The sequence below is a fragment of the Salvelinus namaycush genome, chromosome 1, assembly GCF_016432855.1.
Source record: "Salvelinus namaycush isolate Seneca chromosome 1, SaNama_1.0, whole genome shotgun sequence".
Lineage (NCBI taxonomy): Eukaryota > Metazoa > Chordata > Actinopteri > Salmoniformes > Salmonidae > Salvelinus > Salvelinus namaycush.
In genome coordinates this window covers 6,085,594-6,094,213 of record NC_052307.1, presented here as the reverse complement: position 1 = coordinate 6,094,213, position 8,620 = coordinate 6,085,594, and positions in this window count along the sequence as shown.

Genomic DNA, 8,620 nt, shown 5'->3' with positions numbered 1-8,620 from the left:
CTCTTTACCTGGTTATTCCATTCAGTCCATTGGAACCATCCCAGCGGGCAAAACATGGTTTAGTGACGTTGTGACAACAGAAAGTAGTTGAAATGACATCATTAACAACCAGTTTTGCCTGTTGGGATGAGTGCAGCTTTTCTTCTCTTCTAAGTGACGTCTTTACTGACCACAGTGAGCATCACATCAGTTCCAAAGGGCCGCGCCATCTTCTGCAGTTTCCCTGGTCACTGCTCTAAAGCATTGGGAACTTATGAGACCAGATGGGCAGACTGTATTGGGTGCTGGTAGAAAACATGTTTAAATAGGAGTTTTACTTTGTTCAAGTACCCCTGGGTTAGATAATGGGTGTACTGTTAAACCCTTTTTTGTAAACTATTTTATTGTTGTCTTGTGGTGTTTCTAATCTGTTGAGCCCCTAGAGGGCAGTGTAAGGCTAGATTTACAGTACAGCAGTTTCTGGTTAGCTGAATATTTTTTAAATTAAAATGTAACCTTTTATTTAACTTGGAAAGTCAGTTAAGAACACATTTTTATTTTACAATGACAGCCTACTGGAGAACAGTGGGTTAACTGCCTTTTTCAGGGCAGAACGACAGATTTGTACCTTGTCAGCTCGTGGATTCGATCCAGCAACCTTTCGGTTACTGGCCCAACGCTCTAACCACTAAGCTACCTGCCGCCAAATATACACTACCGTTCAAAAGTTTGGGGTCACTTAGAAATTTGCTTGTTTTTGAAAGAAAAGCTATTTTTTTTGTCCATTTTTAAATAATATAAAATGTATCAGAAATACAGTGTAGACATTGTTAATGTTATAAATGACTATTGTAGCTGGAAACAGTTGGTATTTTATCGAATATCTACATAGGCGTACAGAGGCCCATTATCAGCAACCATCACTTCCAGTGAAGAAGTGAAGAGGCGATTCTCAGATGCTGGCCTTCTAGGCAGAGTTCCTCTGTCCAGTGTTTGGGTTCTTTTGCCCATCTTAATCTTTTCTTTTTATTGGCCAGTCTGAGATATGGCATTTTCTTTGCAACTGCCTAGAAGGCCAGCATCCCGGAGTCGCCTCTTCACTGTTGACGTTGAGACTGGTGTTTTGCGGGTACAATTTAATGAAGCTGCCAGTTGAGGACTTGTGAGGCATCTGTTTCTCAAACTAGACACTAATGTACTTGTCCTCTTGCTCAATTGTGCACCGGGGCCTCCCACTCATCTTTCTATTCTGGTTAGAGGTAGTTTGCGCTGTTCTGTGAAGGGAGTAGTACACAGCGTTGTACCAGATTTTCAGTTTCTTGGCAATTTCTACATAGGCGTGCGAGCTACAACAGTCATTTACAACATTAACAATGTCTACACTGTATTTCTGATCAATTTATGTTATTTTAATGGACCAAAAATGTGCTTTTCTGTCAAAAACAAGGACATTTCTAAGTGACCTCAAACTTTTGAACGGTAGTGTATATTATGGTTATTTGTTTTTCGCTGCAGTTTGTGATGCTTTAAATAAAGATATGTATCCCCAATATTTCCATATTTGTTTGTTTTCCCCAGTCATGCTTATTCAGATATAGACATGTTACCCACTCATAACAACAGTGTCTAGTCCATGCAATACAATGTAAACTACGGCCTAAATAGTTTCTGTTGGTTTGTACCTACATTTACTTCTTCCTTTTTAGACTCACATACTCAGTCATAGACATACCCTAGGCTGCACCACATAATGAAATGGAACAGGACTATTATTTTGGGTCTCTATGACCTATACATGGGGTGTATTCCCTAGAAATCAACATTTGTATTTTTTTTCAAAACATTTTGCTACGGTGTGCACTAATGAATACAACCGGGCTCTCTGATACCTTTGCATGTGGTAATTTCTTCATTGTCTGCAGACATCTCAAGAAGACCACGCCACTAATGAGTCAATTCTGTTAAGCCCCCATTACGACGGTTAGCTATGCCTCTGAGCAGAGCACTCTTTAAAAAAACATATATACAGTATATATTCCTCTAATGTGTTAGAAATGCCAAAGCCGATTTCTGGTCCCAGTCCGTCCCTGGCTGTAGTCTTCATTAAACTACAGCAAAAAGGACCAATGCCCTCCAACTCCACTTAACTATGGATTCTAGTGGGTTGTAGTAAATTCAGATTCCATTGTTGGTGGCACTAATATCACTCCATAACCAACTTCCTGCTTGAGAGTTACTGGTGTTACAAATTTGATTAAGGACTGTCCTGTGTGTACAATCCTTTACGTCTGCAGTGGTGTCAAGTACTTAAGTAAAAAATACGTTAAAGTACTACTTCGCTGCATTCCAAAAGAAAGTAATGTACATTTTACTCCATACATTTCTCCTGACAACCAACATGTATCGTTACCTTTTGAATGCAGGACAGGAAATTCGTGCAACTCACGCACTTATCAAGAATATCCCCGGTCATCCCTACAGCCTCTGATCCGTCGGACTCACTAAACACACATGCTTTGTTTGTAAATGATGTCTGAGTGTTGGAGTGTGACCCTAGCTAAAAAAGAAAATGGTGCGGTCTGGTATGCTTTATGTAAGGAATTTTAAATGATTTTTACTTTTGATACTTAAGTATATTTTAGCAATTACATTTACTTTTGATACTTAAGTATATTTTAGCAATTACATTTACTTTTGATACTTACTTTTGATAGTATATTTAAAACCAATTACTTTAACTCAAGTAGTATTTTACTGAGTGACACACTTTACTTGAGTCATATTCTATTAAGTTATCTTCACTTTTACTCAAGGTTGACAATTGGGCAGTTTTTGCACCACTGCCACTCTGGTTAACGACGTGAAGCTCATCAAAACACCAGGGATCTCAGTGAGTCATCCCACACGGCAGGCTGTTTCAGCTGCTGTATCTGGTGCCCATTGAGAAGGATAATGACACGAGCATGACTCACTCCTGCATTCATCCTTCAGTCAACATAATGTACAGCCCAGGTCGGTGACGTTGTCTGAACAACATGGGGTTGGGTTTCTAATCTGTTACCTACTTACCTGTCTGGGATGTGGTTCAGCGGGAGTAGCTTAATTTGAGGCTGTACAGAAATGGGACCGTCTATATGGCAGACGACCCGGTCCATCTGTAGACTGGTCTAAATCAGGCATTTTGCACTAAAATGATAATTGTTTGGCTAATAATGGGGTCTTCAAGGCCCATTTCTGGTCCCAGTCCTCTGACTGTATAGCTATCTTTGAATGTTAATATTACAGCCTATATTGTCATCAGTATAGGCCCGTCGTACTGAGCTTTATACTAAATATGTAGTATTACCCAAGATATGATCTTTCTTGTTTATATATGTATAGATATTTATTCTAATACATCTCATAGTATTGGAGGTTGAATAGATGCTTTGCATAAGGTGCTGTTGGTTGGTAAACAATGCCATGTGCTGTTACAACTGTGGCCAACATACCACATCCTGTAGGAAGGAGAGATGCTCTAGGATACACCCCTTGTTGTGTTCTTCCTGTAGGAAGGAGAGATGCTCTAGGATACACCCCTTGTTGTGTTCTTCCTGTAGGAAGGAGAGATGCTCTAGGATACACCCCTTGTTGTGTTCTTCCTGTAGGAAGGAGAGATGCTCTAGGATACACCCCTTGTTGTGTTCTTCCTGTAGGAAGGAGAGATGCTCTAGGATACACCCCTTGTTGTGTTCTTCCTGTAGGAAGGAGAGATGCTCTAGGATACACCCCTTGTTGTGTTCATCCTGGTGTTTCTGTGTTGCCATGCTTTGGGTTATGTCCGCTTCTGTAGTTGTTTACTGTTTAGTCACTGTCCAATTGTGGTTCTGTAAATTGGATACTATACCCAGTGTTTATAAGTATCGGTTCCACATTACTGTTTTGACTAAGGGGTCAACCAGGGACATGAGAAATGTATTAACCATTAAATATTTTTAGAAGACTAGTCGTTTTTGACAAGACATGGAACTTCGATGTTGGGACTTTTTGACATTTCTTTTAAAATAACTTCTTCTGAAGCTATTTGAAGGCTTGATGGGTCAAACTGTAAACAGCACCTAGATAACTACTTTGGCAGACTTGATGAGTAGAGATGAAGTGAGTATGTGTCGAGCCGTCCTGTGATGGATAACTTCCACCCTTCACCGTGGCTGAAGTCCAGCTCCTCTGAAGGGACTAGCAGGATAGGGAGGACAGTGAACTGAACCAACAGGATAGGGAGGCCAGGGAATTCAACCAGCATGATAGGGAGGCCACAGAACTGGAACAGCAGGATAGGGAGGACAGGGAACTGAACCAGCATGATAGGGAGGCCACAGAACTGAACCAGTATGATAGGGAGGCCAGGGAATTGAACCAGCATGATAGGGAGGCCACAGAACTGAACCAGCAGGATACGGAGGCCACAGAACTGAACCAGCTGGATAGGGAGGCCACATAACTGAACCAGCAGGATAGGGAGGACAGGGAACTGAACCAGCATGATAGAGAGGCCACAGAACTGAACCAGCATGATAGGGAGGCCACAGAACTGAACTAGCAGGATAGGGAGGACAGGGAACTGAACCAGCATGATAGGGAGGCCACAGAACTGAACCAGCAGGATACGGAGGCCACAGAACTGAACCAGCAGGATAGGGAGGACAGGGAACTGAACCAGCATGATAGGGAGGCCACAGAACTGAACCAGCATGATAGGGAGGCCAGGGAATTGAACCAGCAGGATAGGGAGGCCAAGGAATTGAACCAGCATGATAGGGAGGCCACAGAACTGAACCAGCAGGATACGGAGGCCACAGAACTGAACCAGCAGGATAGGGAGGCCAAGGAATTGAACCAGCAGGATAGGGAGGCCAAGGAATTGAACCAGCATGATAGGGAGGCCACAGAACTGAACCAGCAGGAAAGGGAGGACAGGGAACTGAACCAGCATGATAGGGAGGCCACAGAACTGAACCAGTATGATAGGGAGGCCAGGGAATTGAACCAGCATGATAGGGAGGCCACAGAACTGAACCAGCAGGATACGGAGGCCACAGAACTGAACCAGCAGGATAGGGAGGACAGGGAACTGAACCAGCATGATAGGGAGGCCACAGAACTGAACCAGCAGGGTTCATATTACATCATGTATGCAGCAGCAAACAAGACATTTTTGGACTCACCTTGTTGTGCTGTGCTGTGCTTACTTGAACAGGAAGGTGGCACAGCAGTCCTTCTTGTGGGCAAATTTTGTCATCAAACTTTGGCATCAAAGTCTGTCATTATTTTCCCAATCAGAGCTTTTTACATTGTTTGCACATGGATATGTGACACGTATTAATGCCAAAATAACATGCAAAACAGGCAACAACTGTAGCTGAACAGATGGGGCTCAAAACAGGTGGGTCTTCACCCCACCTGCCCTGAATCACAGGTCACCACAGCACCTAACCACGCAATTGAACTACATAGTGAAACAACGGAGTATCTCCTCAGACAAGTATAGATAGATACTGAAATAGATATAAAAATGTCAGAGCGGTTCATAATCTAAGACAAATTTCAGCAAGACAAAATGTTACTCGAGAGCTTTTGACAAGGGGGCAAAGAGAGTGACAATCGCTCAGGGTTGTGGTCACACAGAGGCAGGTTAAGAAGAATTCAGAGTGTTTTCCTCTCTCCATCTGTAGAACACATCACTTCTGTCTGTCAGGGGACAGACGGGGGAGACGATTAACCCTAATAACATTCAACATTAACACATACTGGGATGTCTGTCATGAACATGACATAGTACCTGTTGAAAACCACAGATACCTCATGCCAAAATAGCAAATGGATGACGTCATCAAGCTTCCTGTGTGTGTCGCTGTGTTCATGGCGCTTAAGAGGAAGGGACAGATCCCTGGCTGCTCTCTGTGTCTCTAGAGAAAAATGCTACATGAAAGAGCATTCACCGTAGCTGTGCTATTGACTTCCCTGGTCGAGGTCAGCAACAGAGCATATTAATAATTCATGTTCCATGTCTTTGGCTCCAATGACCCAGGGAAGAGAGGCTAATGCATCATGCAGTGAGTGCTGTTGGCCACAGCCCCATGAGGGTTCAGTGGGAAGGTGTTTCCTCTTTCCTCTCTAACTCAACCATAGTGGAGGTCTTCCAGGTGGATCTGTGTCTTTTTAGGGGGTAAACAAGGATGAAGAGCTATTGTACCAGTGTCAAATAGAGGCCAACTAGGCATCGTGGCACTGTCTAAGTCTTTTAAATACACTCATTTACTGCAATGTGAGTGAAGCCTATACCAATATTTCACTGAACGGGGCAACGGGGCCGCTGAATCCAATCTGACCCCTGACCTTTTGCATGCCTTAAACAACTTTGTTAGCGGTTGACTGAGAAGAAGTCTTTCACACCTACGTTATCCTCACCGTATACTTAACATCTGCCCTGACACCTTCTACGACCACAGACAAACAGACAGCATAGTGTGAATACTTCGGAGGTATTTTTTAAGTGATTTGTTTTTCACTCACAACGAACATAAACTAAGTGTCTTACATCCAGTAATAGGGTGAGGACAGCATTAGTCTGGACAGCTCCAGTCCTATATAGCTAGAAAAGGCTTGTGATTAGGAACGGTAACACTTTATCCAGCCTCTCAGAGGAGCTCCAGCCTCTCAGAGGAGCCCCCCCCCCCCCCCCCCCCCTCTCTCAGAGGAGGCCCAGCCTCTCAGAGCAGCTCCCCTCTCAGAGGAGCTCCCCCCCCCCTCTCTCAGAGAAGCTCCAGCCTCTCAGAGGAGCTGGACTGCAGCCACGGTGAAGGGTGGAATTTATCCATCACAGGCCGGCTCCACTCATACTCACTTCATCTCTCCTCATTACGCCTGTCAAAGTAGTTCTCTAGGTGCTGATTACAGTTTGACCCAAGCGTTCAAATAGCTTCAGAAGAAGTTATTTTAAATGAAATGTCTAGAAGTCCCAACATTGAAGATACTTGTCTTGACATTATTCACATGAGTGTGATTCTAGGCGTAGTAATGACAGACATGCCCCCCCCCCCCACGTTCTGAAATTGCATTTTTGTCCCCCCCAGTTTTATCAGTGGAATGTGATATAAAACGAGGCAACAGTGTGCTTTAGGACCATGCGAACGCCTCTGAGCGGTCGGGTAGGCTGTTTGGAGTGTTTATCCGACTGGATAAAACATAAACTCAGCAAAAAAAGAAACATCCTCTCACTGTTAACTGCGTTTATTTTCAGCAAACTTAACATGTGTAAATATTTGTATGAACATTACAAGATTCAACAACTGAGACATAAACTGAACAAGTTCCACAGACATGTGACTAACAGAATTTGAATAATGTGTCCCTGAACAAAGGGAGGGGGGGGGGTTAAATTCAAAAGTAACAGTCAGTATGTGGTGTGGCCACCAGCTACATTAAGTACTGCAGTGCATCTCCTTCTCATGGACTGCACCAGATTTGCCAGTTCTTGCTGTGAGATGTTACCCCACTTTTCCACATTGAGATCCGGGTTCTTCGCTGGCCATGGCAGAACACTGACATTCCTGTCTTGCAGGAAATCACGCACAGAACGAGCAGTATGGCTGGTGGCATTGTCATGCTGAAGGGTCATGTCAGGATGAGCCTGCAGGAAGGGTACCACATGAGGGAAGAGGATGTCTTCCCTGTAACGCACAGCGTTGAGATTGCCTGCAATGACAACAACCTCAGTTCGATGATGCTGCGACACAATGCCCCAGACCATGGCGGACCCTCCACCTCCAAATCGATCAGGCTCCAGAGTACAGGCCTCGATGTAACGCTCATTCCTTAGACGATAAACGCAAATCCGACCATCATCCCTAGTGAGACAAAACCGTGACTCGTCAGTGAAGAACACTTTTTGCCAGTCCTGTCTGGTCCAGCGACGGTGGGTTTGTGCCCATAGGCGACGCTGTTGCCGGTGATGTCTGGTGAGGACCTGCCTTACAACAAGCCTACAAGCCCTCAGTCCAGCCTCTCTCAGCATATTGCGGACAGTCTGAGCACTGATGGAGGGATTGTGCGTTCCTGGTGTAACTCGGGCAGTTGTTGTTGCCATCCTGTACCTGTCCCGCAGGTATGATGTTCGGATGTACCGATTCTGTGCAGGTGTTGTTACATGTGGTCTGCCACTGCGAGGACGATCAGCTGTCCGTCTTGTCTCTCCCCACATTGCAATTTATTGCCCTGGCCACATCTGCAGTCCCCATGCCTCCTTGCAGCATGTCTAAGGCACGTTCACGCAGATGAGCAGGGACCCTGGGCATCTTTCTTTTGGTGTTTTTCAGAGTCAGTAGAAAGGCCTTTTTAGTGTCCTAAGTTTTCATAACTGTGACCTTAATTGCCTACCATCTGTAAGCTGTTAGTGTCTTAATGACCGTACCACAGGTGCATGTTCATTAATTGTTTATGGTTCATTGAACAAGCATGGGAAACAGTGTTTAAACCCTTTACAATGAAGATCTGTGAAGTTATTTGGATTTTTACGAATTATCTTTATATATCCCAGAGCATCCTTCCTTCCTACAGGAAGAACACAACAAGGGGTGTATCCCAGAGCATCTCTCCTTCCTAC